Raw genomic sequence first — 12,087 nt, 5'->3', positions numbered from 1 at the left:
CATAGTCAGTAGTACAGGATAAATTCTTGTGTCATTTCGAGACAGATTTCTTTCTTAAAATAAGGCATTCTAATTGTCCAGAAATGAACACTCCATCTGTTTCATTGTCACCCATGAAATTAAATTTTCACAAGACTAGCTCTTAGTTGATAGAAAATGCTTGAGAAACAACAGAATAAAAGCACTGGTACATTATTTCTTTTTACATTGGTTGGTCTTTTCATTTTGGTCAGTTTCCTCAAATATGTGCTCCCCATATGGGGTGCAATACTCTCAACACAAACATAAACACTCGAGTGCCAACAGTTTTTTTTTGTTTGTTTTTTTTTTGTGTCCCGTTTGGATCTTTAGCCATCAGAATTGTTATCTTAAGGCCAAGAAAGATGCCAAGTGGATTTATTTTACCAAGTGGATCATCATGGCCTTGCCATATTGGTCCATTTGATTGACCTTTATTATAATTATGAATTTATTTTATTTTCAGTTCCTACAAACGGGACAGACATGACTGGGGGATAGGACAGGGAGAAAGAATGAAAGAAAGAGAAGGAGAGAAAGAAAACCAAAGGGGAGAAGAGACGGTGAGAAGGGGGGGAAGAAAGAAAAAAAAAAAAAAACAACAACAAAAAAAAAAACCACCTGGGTCACCTGTATGGAGAAAAAAAACAGAAGAGAAAGCAAACAACAAAGAGCAACATAATAAAAAAACGGCACCATCACAATAAACTAGCTAGCAGTAAATATCAGTAGATACTAAGTAATAAACGATATTGTGCAGCACGCAAGATAGACAGCGCACAATGTGCTTTGAGGCAGCAGCCAAGAAAGCTGTAGTCCGCGTCTGTGAATACCCGTGTGTACACCTGTGTGCATACCTGTGTGGACCAGCATGCTTGCATTCCAAAGGTTTCTCCATGTAACGATCTGCTAGGGAGTGTGGGGAGCCACAGCCCCGTCCTCCAGGGTATGAAGCAGGTATGGAGGAGATCAAAATTCCAGACATCCAGAGGCCCCCAGAACACAAGAAACCAAGGAAGACCAACAGAGGGGCAGCCGCGCCACTGTCCCAGTAAGAGCTGAGGAGAGTCCCAGATGAGGGCTCACTCAGCAGCCGCGGAGCAGAAGCCAGGGGGAGTTGCAGTGACGCGCCCGTGAGCTCCGCTGGCAGCCAGCTGTACCTGAGTGACCGAGCCCCAGGCCGAGAGGTCGGGGGCACCCCACCTCCGAAGTGGCCCGAGCGGGCTCCAGGCTCCAGGCCCTGATAAGCAGTCGCCAAGGAGTGAGCCGGTGTGTACCCGGATGCCCACCCCCAGACACAAAGAACCACCAACGCACAAAGAACCACCAACGCACCGATATCTGAGGGAGTCCGCCACTGCCAGGGGAAGTGGTGGTGGGTGGAGATAGGCCTCCAAACCTTGGAGGGCCTGAGATGTCCCCAGAGAGGTGGTGTCTGATACCCAACCTGAGATATAGACACAGACATACAGGCACACACAGACACAAACATCCATTCCCACCCTCATGCTCTTATATGCACTTACTCCACACATAGGCCGCAGAGAACGGGGGTGAGAGAAGACTCCAAACCTCCCTCCACCCGCTCATTGTAGTGTTGATGCATGTGTGTTCTAAGGTGCAATTAAAACCCAGGAGGGCATGGAGCTACCTGCCAGAGAGCAGCAGGTAAGCGCATAGTCCCTCCTGCTAGCCCTCAATGTCTACGTGTATTCAAAATTGAGAGGTGGGCAACGACGCCAGGGGTGGGGTGTACACCCTGATGGTAATTTGGACTCCGTGTATCGTGCCCACCCCCAAGAGCCTATATGTATGTGTAATGAGAGTGTGAGTAATGTGAATGTCTAAGTTGTGGGATAAAATTGAGGCAGAGGCAGCCAGAAGGGGACAGAGGGGGGTAGCCTCCTCTGCACCCTGGTGACATACCCCTACTCCAAGGCCCTGCATGTGTGGGTGGTTGTGGTGGAGCGGGAGAAGGGAGGCAGCTGGAGATGGGGAGGGAAGGAAGGGAGGGGCAGGTGACCCCTCCCTGGGGCCAGCTCCCCCGCTGACCCCAGTAGGCACTCCCATACTCCGCGACCCGCCAGGGGAAGGGGGCCCAAGCCCATCCAGACTGGGGCCCAGCGCAGCAGCGCCCCCCGGCCCCACAGAGCCCGGGACAGTCCACCCAACCCCACCACAGAGAAAACTGCACCCACCCCACCATCCACTCATCTTCCAGACTACATGAGAGAATAGACGCCCAGGCTGAGATCTTCCTCCACCTCTCCTGTATCTCCCCCTCCTGCAGAGAGTTCCTGGGGAGAGGAAAGCTCCTGCTAGGTGTGACAATCTCCCCCACCAGTTGAAGAGCCCCCCAGGTGGCTCGACGCACCGGCGGCACCCTGCGCCAGGGATGGGCCCCCATGCACCCACCCACCCACAACCCCAGCAACACACAAACCAGGACCCAAGGCCCCGAGGCCCGGCCAGGGCCCCAGCCCAGAGACGGAGCGCCCCCAGAACCTCACGCCCATCCCGGACCCACCCAGGGGCAGACAGGCTACCAGGTCAGTAACCCACGTCCGTCAGCACAGACCCTCCCCTAGCCCCGCTGCCAGCAGCCACGAGGAAACAGTCACCCGAGAGCCAAAAGAGCCCCCAACCGGACATGACCGCTACCCCGGGTTGAGCCCCCCAAGGAATATGCCTCCGGGGAACCCCCCGACGCCCTAAGCCTGTCCCTACCCCCACACCAATCACAACAGTGAAGGCGGGACCAAACTATGACCCCCCCACCCCCACTAGGTGATGGAGCTGATCAAAGGAGCCCAGAGCGATTGATCTGATGTGGTGGCAGAGGCTGTATCGAGACTAATGTAATCTAATAGATAATTTCTATATTGGTTAGAATTAAGATTATTTTTATTTTTCCAGTTCATGAGGACTGTTTTCTTGGCTATGCATAGGGCAGTGAAAACCATATGGGCTATATTCTTTTCTGAAGTGACATTATCTAAGCTGCCCAACAAACACACTAAGGGGGAAGTTGGAATGTTACATTTCAGACACTTTGATAAGTCTTCACATATCTCGCGCCAAAACTTCTGCACTGGTGGACAGAAACAAAGAGCGTGAATGTAATTGTCTGGTGTATTGCCTTGACAGTGTGAGCAGTTGTTGGAAGATGTAAAGCCCATCTTGAACATCCGATGACCTGTATAGTGCACTCTATGTAGTATTTTGTATTGTATTAATTGCAGACTGGGATTTTTAATCAATTTAAAGGTTTTTAAGCATACCTGAGACCAGAAGTTTTGGTCTAAACTGACTGATAGATCTGCTTCCCACTTTGCAATAGGAAGGGATATTGATTCATCTAATTTAGAAAGTGTTCTGTATATTTTAGATAATAATTTGGGGGATTTAAGAGTAAGGAAATGTGCCGCACTTGGTGGTGTTTGTACAGTTTTTACAACACCACATTTAAACAGTTTTTAAATGTTGATACTTCATATCAAATGAACTATAAGCATTGTTAGTGTATTTTTTTAACAATTGTAACTAGTAGGTGTCAAGCATATGACAAGCTTTTTATATCATACCTGGGTACTATATACATGACATTAGCAAATACTGAATCATCACTGTATTATTACATCAAATCTTGTAATGTAGAATACATAGGATGCTTAAATAGGGAATTTGTGTATAAACATTGATATTTGTTCATTTTAGATGTAAGCTCCTAGTGTTTTTACTTTTCCTTCTTATTTTGATCATCACATTCTCATAGAGTTATTAGTAAACAAGACGTTTGCATCTGACTTCTTCATTCTGCCTTTTGTTGAGTTTGTGTTCATGAGGTTTGTCTGCCTGCATGCTTTTGGTTATGTCTCAAAGCATTATAACTCTAATGATGACGTGGAGAAGCATGATGAGAGACAAAAAACATGCTTATGTCTTCTTTACACCATTTGATTTGTTGTAAGATCGGGTGCTTTTGATGATTTCTGTTACCACAAATTTTTGTATTTCTATTAACACTGAAATGGATGTTTTTTGTTTTTAATTGTAATCAGGCCCCATCTTATCTTAATGACCTTATAGTACTATTAGAGCACTTCACTCTCTAACTGTAGGATTACTTGTTGTTCCTAGAGTATTTAAAAGTAGAATGGGAGGGAGAGCCTTCAGTTTTCAGGGCCCTCTTCTGTGGAACCAGCTTCCAGTTTGGATTTGGGAGACAGGCACTACTCTACTCTACTTTTAAGATTAGGGCAAAAACTTTCGTTTTTGTTCAAGCATATAGTTAGGGCTGAATCAGGTGGCCCTGAATCCTCCCTTAGTTATGCTGCAATAGGTGTAGGCTGCTGGGGGATTCCCATGATTTTCTTCTTCAGTCACCTTTCTCACTCACTATGTGTTAATAGATCTCTCTGCACTGAATCATACTTGTTATTAATCTCCGGCTTTCTTCCACAGCATGTCTTTTGTCTTCCTTCTCTCACCCCAACCAGTCACGGCAGATGGGCCCGCCCCTCCCTGAGTCTGGCTCTGCCGGAGGTTTCTTCCTGTTAAAAGGGAGTTTTTCCTTCCCACTGTTGTCAAACTGCTTGCTCATAGGGGGTCATATGATTGTTGGGTTTTTCTCTCTATCTATTATTGTAGGGTCTGCCAACAATAAAGCACGTTGAGGCAACTGTTGTTGTGATTTCGTGCTGTATAAATAAAATTGATTCAAATTGAATTGTTAGTTTTAAATTCACAATACTTTTGTTGTACTACATACTACTGAAAGCTGATTTTGATCTGTAATCGGATACATGAACTCCACTTCACTACACTTTGTAGTGAATGGAGTGTTATCCAATATTATGGCAGAGAAACAATTAAAATATATAAACAAATAATCACTTCATTTACCACCATTTGAGGCACTTGAATCGTAAGCCAACTACTCACCTGGATTTCAGCCCTCAGCAATTCAGCACAAACTATTTCTGCTGAACTTCTGGATGCATTGCTAAATCCTTCCAAATCTTCCAGCATTGAAAAAAACCTCATGTGAAGTGGCTCATGAGCATTGAGGCATCCAGCACAATGCACTGTGATATTTCCATAAGTCTTTTTTTTTTTTGCTCAATCTGCTTCCATGAAATCCTTTTTGATCATGTGCGATCCCTCCTCAGTACCTGGCTGCTGACCATTTTCTACACACAAATGTCCATTTGGAATAAAGAATGCAACCGGCATGGTTCTGCTTAACATTTCCAAACCAGACAAACTGGGCTAAGATACAAGCTGTTGAGCACGGGAAAGCTAATAGTTAAGCAGAATGGTAAGGATTATACAGTCAAAGACAAGCTGCTGTTCTAAACACAATATAATGCGGAGGACAGCACATCTGCTTTTGGTTTTGTTATCTGAGTTATTTCCTCTTGTTCATTCTGGAACCTTGTCTTAGGCTTGTTATTTGCTTTCTGCTGTTTACCAAAGGGCTGTTGTGAAGGAAGTGTCCAATTAGCTGTGGATTTGGTGGCATGTGCTATCACATCAGGGCTCACTGAGTCTCATGTCATCTCTGGCTTAGTGTGACAGGATGTGAGGACTTCTGGCCAACAGTTTTAAATCACCTCCCAGTCATTACATGTCTGCAAGTAATTAAACAAAAGCAATTCAGAGATTTAGAAATTGTGTCCCACTGTGTGTAATCACACGCAGTGGGACACAATGCAAATATAATACTTTAATTTATTATATGTGACACATGTAAATGCATGAACCAAAAAATTGATTCTTTATTCCATGAATTTACCTTTTAGACCACATTCCTACTTCAATTTTAAATATGATTAATCTTTTTTTTATTAACCGATTAAATATAACATGCATGGCACTGTCATGGTCCTAGGGTTCAGTGCTTTAGTTTTGTTTTTTAGATATTGTCTATTAGTTATTTTCAATTCAAAAACAAGAGTAAAGTTGTAAAGTCTAAAGTCTAATCCACATTAAAGCTCAATGTTTGAGTTGAGTTTCTATAGTCCTGCATTTGGGTCTACATCCTGCCTGCCTCACAGCCATCCCCTAAGAGAATGACAACTAAACCACAGACCGTGTTGAATGCCATAATTTAGGAAAATCCCTGAAGCCTGATTGCTTCAGTTGCCTGAGATTTCAAGCCTGCATGCCTGTGAACTGGCTCTTTCTTTTTCACAATTCTTTGCATTTACTGCAGCTGCAAACCAGCTTCTTGTGGTGGATGCAGCAGCACACCATCTTCTCACCAGCTTTCCAATCACAAAACCACAAAATGGCATGAAACGTGGAGCTCAGCAGCAGAGAAAGATTCACCAGCCAAAGGACTTTAGACTGGGTCTTCAAACTTTGATGCTGGCCTGTCAGAGGCAATGCTGCTCTGTAGCCTTGTCAGCTCTTCATCAGGCCCAGCCTTATCGTTGGTGGGGTTATAGGAAGGAGGAGTGGATCCAGCTTCCAAAAGGAAGCAAGGCTCCTGACTATGTTGCTCCCTTGTACAGCCCTTGGACGGCGTGTGCCTTGCTCAACCCCAGCTCCTTCACATTGTGTGCATTGTGCATCATCTGCATGTCCTACTTAGCAGCCCTAGCCTGGGGCCGCATGACATACCCTGTCATGCGGCCCCAGTAGCATGACCCTGAGTCAGTGCGTCCTGTGTTGCCTGAGCTTAATCCAATGAGTCCCTTGTGAGCTGAGGTCAAGCCAGTGGGCTGAGCCCAGGCTAGTGGGTCCTGTGTCGCCTGAGCCCAAGAGTTCAAGTTTGTCTCCACATGCCAAGAAGACCAAGCCTCCTGAAGGATGCTGCCTGCTCAATTATTGCCAGATTCCTGCCAAGTCATTGAAGGGTTCTTGTTGCTGTTGTCAGTTCTCAGATAAGCCTCCCATGGTATTCCATCACCTTCACCGCTGGACTCCAGAGATTCTCTTTCAGTGCAGTTGTTGGCTTCTAGAGGGTCCCCTTCGATGCTGTTACAACCACCACAGGGATCCCACTTGCTTCGTTATCACTGGCCTCCTGCTCGATCAGATGAGCTCCACCTCAGCTGCTGGTATCCCACCCTGCCTTGTCACTCTGTCTTCTAGAGGGCTTCCATCTTCTTCATTGCTGGCCTCCTCCAAAGCCTCCAGAGGAGTCCCATCGCCTCTTCCATTACCAACCAAGGCGCCTGAAAGCCTCCATCTTCACTGCTGCTGGCATCCTGCCTGGCATGCCGAAGAGCTCTGTTTCCTCAATTGCCACTTGGTGCCAGCAAGGCCTCCTGAGAGGTCCCGTCATGTCTTTTGCTGTTGGGGGACAAAAGAAAATTGGTGTACAACCAGTCCCTACATACTTCCTGTTTAAAGGGATCTTTTTCCCTTCCCACTGTTGACTGGTGCTTTGCTATAGGGTTGTCTTTTTAATACTTTTTAATATTCACTTTGTAATATTATAGAGTCTTTACTTTACTGAAGTAAAGTTGTAAAGGAGAGTGGGCCAAAATTATTTCACTATGTTGCAAAAGACTGATAAAGGCATACAAAAATTATTACCTCAAGTGAATTCTACTGGTTCTGCAAGCTATTGAATCATGAGATGAAAAAGAATGACTATACAAGAGAGTAGGTTCACGCTATCTTTGGTTGTCTCACTGCAAATTGTTCAGAAGTGACCTCATAAAAAACGTCCCAAGGTTGAGAAACTGTAGGAGTCTGAGTCAGGCACTGTGTACTGCAAGCAGTCATGCAATAAACATTTGTTTTGGGAAGACGCTGGCAGCATTACACTGGGGTGGACACTGATCTCTCAGCATGGGGCCAAAGGGACACATACACAATTTTTTAGCAGGATATTTTCCTCCCTTCTTTAAATACATTTTTTTTTAAAGCTGGTAAATTTCCTTCATCTTATCTCTGTCTGTTTAGGTTTTAAAATACTGATGCTTTCCTTACAAACCTTTCCTTTTGATTCCTTTTTTATGTACACTTGTGCACACAGATAAAAATGAGACCAGAGGTTACCACCTTTTATAAAGTGGCAATATGAACATATAGCCGCTCTGCAATGTCCAATTAAGTTGCAAAACGTCAACTGTTATAATTTCCATTGGCTTTTTATTATAAACACTAACTAACAGTATCATCTATTATTGGCAATGCAAATGCATTCCTTTTAAAATGCATTTAATGTAAATTATTTTTCACTGATTATTCTTCAGTCCAGTCTCAGCATGCTCTCAACGTCACTTGGAATAACTGAAAAACCTATGCAAGGTAAAACGTGGACACACTAGATATTGATTTGATTGATTTTTTTTTATGTTTACTGCTCTTTGCTTGAAGTTGATTAATCAATGAAGAAATGCTCATGACATGTTTTTAAGCAGCCATACTTTAATTTAGTGTCTAAAATTAAGTGATCTGTGCTGTATGTTAACTTCAACTAATGTATTTGTAATTTACATTGCATTAGTTATTAGAAAAGGTACTCTCTGGATTTTTGAGGTAATGTACATCATTTATGATGCAGTAAAGCAAACAAAACACAAACTAGATGCAGAGTTTGTATTAAACCTCTAAGGAGTTTTCACTATAATCAGCTCTTTAATAGTCCTCAAAAGTAACACTATAAAAAGACAGTTTCAAGTATTAAATTAATCATACATTCTGTAAAAGGAAACTTGTTTTCGTTTGCGTTAATAATATCAAAGAGTTACAACATTTGCCTTGATTTTTGAAGTTGTATGTAGGAAACATAGTATCACGTGACACAAGTGAGTGAGCTGTAGCTACTGTGCGTATTATGAAAAAAATAATAATAGGAAAATTTGATATGATTATAGTCAATGCCAGTACATATGTTTAACCATCAAATGTACATTTGGACACAATGTGGAGAGAAGACCAGAAATCTTTGTCACTAGTGTTCTTGTTGTGTGTGCAATGTAATTGAGATTTGCACAATAGTACTATACCTAAAAGCCTCATTTGGCACATTTATGTCATCAGCTCAGTTCAATGTGCAATCTTGGACTTGTCCTTTGTGGCTGCTTACATTAAGAAAAAAATGTGGCTTGAGCTGATTAACAGCGTAACTGATGATGACTGCTCTCGAATCTGGCTGACTTCAGACTTTGAAATCTACAAAATAGAAATTTGAAATAACTCATGCCAGATGAACAAGTGAACCAAGGAGATAAATTCAGCAGGGGAGCAATGATAAACTGGGTAGGTTTAAGGAAACAAGCAAGTGATTGAACGTTTGATTTCGTTCCACTTGTAGCTGTGGGGCTTCACTGGAAGGAAAAGACATCATGCAGCAGCAAAAAGCATATAAATTAAATAGCCATCAATTTATGGTTTGGGAAAGATAGTTTATCATCTTTGAAAAGCAAGCTATTATTTACGTAACAAGGACAAAAAGACTGAGGTGAGTTGAGCCTTGTTGACAGTGTGGCCTTTTGTTCCTGGCGAGGACAGTTGCTAGATTGAATTGATCTGACTTTAGAGCCTAACGTTTATCTTGGTCAGTCATATCTGATCTTTGGCTGTCAGGTGGAGATGGGTTCCTTGAAGAAATAAACTGCTTGTAGAGCTAGTGAAGGGTCTGCTTTGTCTGTATACTATAGTGGCAGCATATCCAAATCAGCCAAAAGTGTATGTTTCTCGAATTAGAACAATTTTAGATAATAAAATAATTAAACCTGTAGAAAAAAGTATTTATCCCCATGTTACATGCCATTAGACTAATATGATAAATAATAAACGAGGAACTTAAAAAGATATTTATTTAGAGCTGTTTAAGTTCAAATTATTCATATTGCACCAAAGTCGAATAGAAAACACTCCATTACTTTCCTCCAGTCATATTTTCCATGGATAATTCCCCATTAGTTCACTTCTCTCCAAGAACTTCCCCACAAATACATCAAACAAACAAATGGGGAGAAAAAAAACAATTACAACAACAATTTAAAAAACAAAACAAAACATAAAAACAACTTTCACTTCTGCTGGCACAGTTTCGGTTCAGTACAGTCACTCCACTTTGAAAGCTGTGAGCTGATCCTTTTGACCGTGTCTTTTGCTACCTGGGCCATTTCTAAACCAGAGATCATAATCCTCGAAGGGCCCTCATTAAGTCTTTGCTCCAATTAAGCCACACACATTTCGCCACAGCACAATTGCTTTGTACCACAGCACACAAATCCTTCAACAGTGGATTAGGCTGTTCAGTGGGTGGGATGAAAATAGCAGCGCTGGTATGTCAGTGGAAGAGGTGAGCACTCCTTAAGTGTCAGCAGCCAAGGGAACTATGTTAGAGGTAATATTAACCTAAAAACTTCGTCATAATAGATATGGCCTATTTAGATATCTCAAATGTGGCTTAGCAAGTGGAATCACTAAGCAAGTGCTGCTGAACTCGAATGGTATGTGATTTCCACCTAGCATCAAGGTCATTGAGCCCTAAATGTTTTATCTTTCACTGTTTCATAATCTGTTATTATCCAGTGGATGCATTAATGAACATGGTTAGATATATTGTTTTCACTTCTTAACCGCTTCATATTGTACATTTCTTCCATTTAATAAAGAAAAAAGAGTGATTGTCAGCAAGATATTTCCCCTTCGTTATACTAGTTCAGTCTTTAGCACTGGAACTGCCAAGGGGGTAATTTTGACCATGTTGGCATTTTAGAATTTCTGTGGCTCTGTTAGATCAAAATGCCATAAAATCATATTTCCTCAATTTTCCTAAAAGGGTATTATTCATCAAATATTTAATTTCATGGTATGAGATCAAAACATTAACCATTTCTACCTAGAACCACTGAGGAGGTCATTTTGACCCCATAGAAATTAAGCTAAAACCACTACTGCAACTCTGGGTTGCCTAGCAACATGATTATCAACTATAGTTTGTCAACTATAGTTTTACATATTATATTGGCCATTAAAAAACATGACTAATTTTGGAGTATTATCATTAACTAAGCTTGCTGCTTTCAGCCATTCATGACCAATGAAGCAATGACAACTGCAGATTAAATAGACAGTACAGAAAATAGTAAATATTTGGCTCCCTGCCTTTCTGTGAAATAGAGTGACAAAAAGTCAGCTCTTCTAGTGTGGAGTTATCTTAAAACTGTTGCTGATGTGCATTTTAACATTGTACAGTCAAGTAAGGGCACATTCACTATCTGAGGCTGCAAAACTGAATTGCATGCGCTCTGCAAATGCTACTCACTTGTCTTCTCCAGCTGAAATGATGGCGTAATGAGGCATTCTTTGGCAGCTGTTTAGGAAGAAAAAAGATCAAGTTGACCAGGCAAGGAGAAAGATATTGTGCGTATGTCATACTAGTCTTTTCTTGGCTACCATGCGGGTGTGGTAGCTAATGTACTTCCTTGGAGTGACGTTTCTTCAAGTGTGTTTATCCTGGATCGCTGGGCATTTGTGGATGCTGACTCGTTGAAGTCGTGAGCTCTTTCACCATGTCTGCTCTGATTTGTGTTTCTTTTGTTTTATTTCAGACCCTGGAGTAAGTGACCCGTGCATAGAGTCACACTACACGTTTTCCACTGGGTTTCTGTGCTTCTACAACAGCTTATGGACATTTGATATTGGGAAGCTAACAAGGTATGTCACTATAAATCCATGTCTTTCTGTAATTGTGAATTTTGATATAAAAAAAACATTTTTATTTTATAATATAATATGTAATATAATATTTTATAATATATCACAGATAATTAACATGTTTGCTATCCCCAGCTTACACTTAAAATCAATTTTCAGCAGCTTTCATGGTGCATGTGTGGTTTTAGTTACATTTGAACAACAAATTGATGACGATCAGCACTGATCTATGTGAGATTGATCTGACTCTGCACCACCATTATTTAACGGTCCTTAAAATGCGAGGGATTGCTTCTCCCTGAGATTCCATTTTTTATTTATAAATATAGAATAGTGGACATAATAGTTTTAATTTGCCTCACCAAATGTGTTTGCAGTCATGGTAACCCACTGCCATTACATAAGACGTTAAAAGGAAAGGAAATCATCATTGCT

General features: G+C 42.0%; 1 long non-coding RNA gene across 2 annotated transcripts in view; it reads left to right on the top strand.

Moving 5' to 3' along the window:
- Nucleotides 1–11,655, top strand: part of LOC113030704 (uncharacterized) — a 64,725-nt gene extending 53,070 nt beyond the window's left edge. For both annotated transcript variants that reach the window (XR_003273637.1, XR_003273636.1), the window contains exon 3: nucleotides 11,547–11,655. This is a non-coding gene — a long non-coding RNA (uncharacterized LOC113030704). The remainder of the gene's footprint in view (nucleotides 1–11,546) is intronic.
- The last annotated feature ends 432 nt before the right edge of the window (nucleotides 11,656–12,087 follow it).

Source organism: Astatotilapia calliptera, chromosome 2 (assembly GCF_900246225.1).
Source record: "Astatotilapia calliptera chromosome 2, fAstCal1.2, whole genome shotgun sequence".
Taxonomy (NCBI): Eukaryota; Metazoa; Chordata; class Actinopteri; order Cichliformes; family Cichlidae; genus Astatotilapia; species Astatotilapia calliptera.
This window is presented reverse-complemented; position numbering and strand designations above follow the sequence as displayed.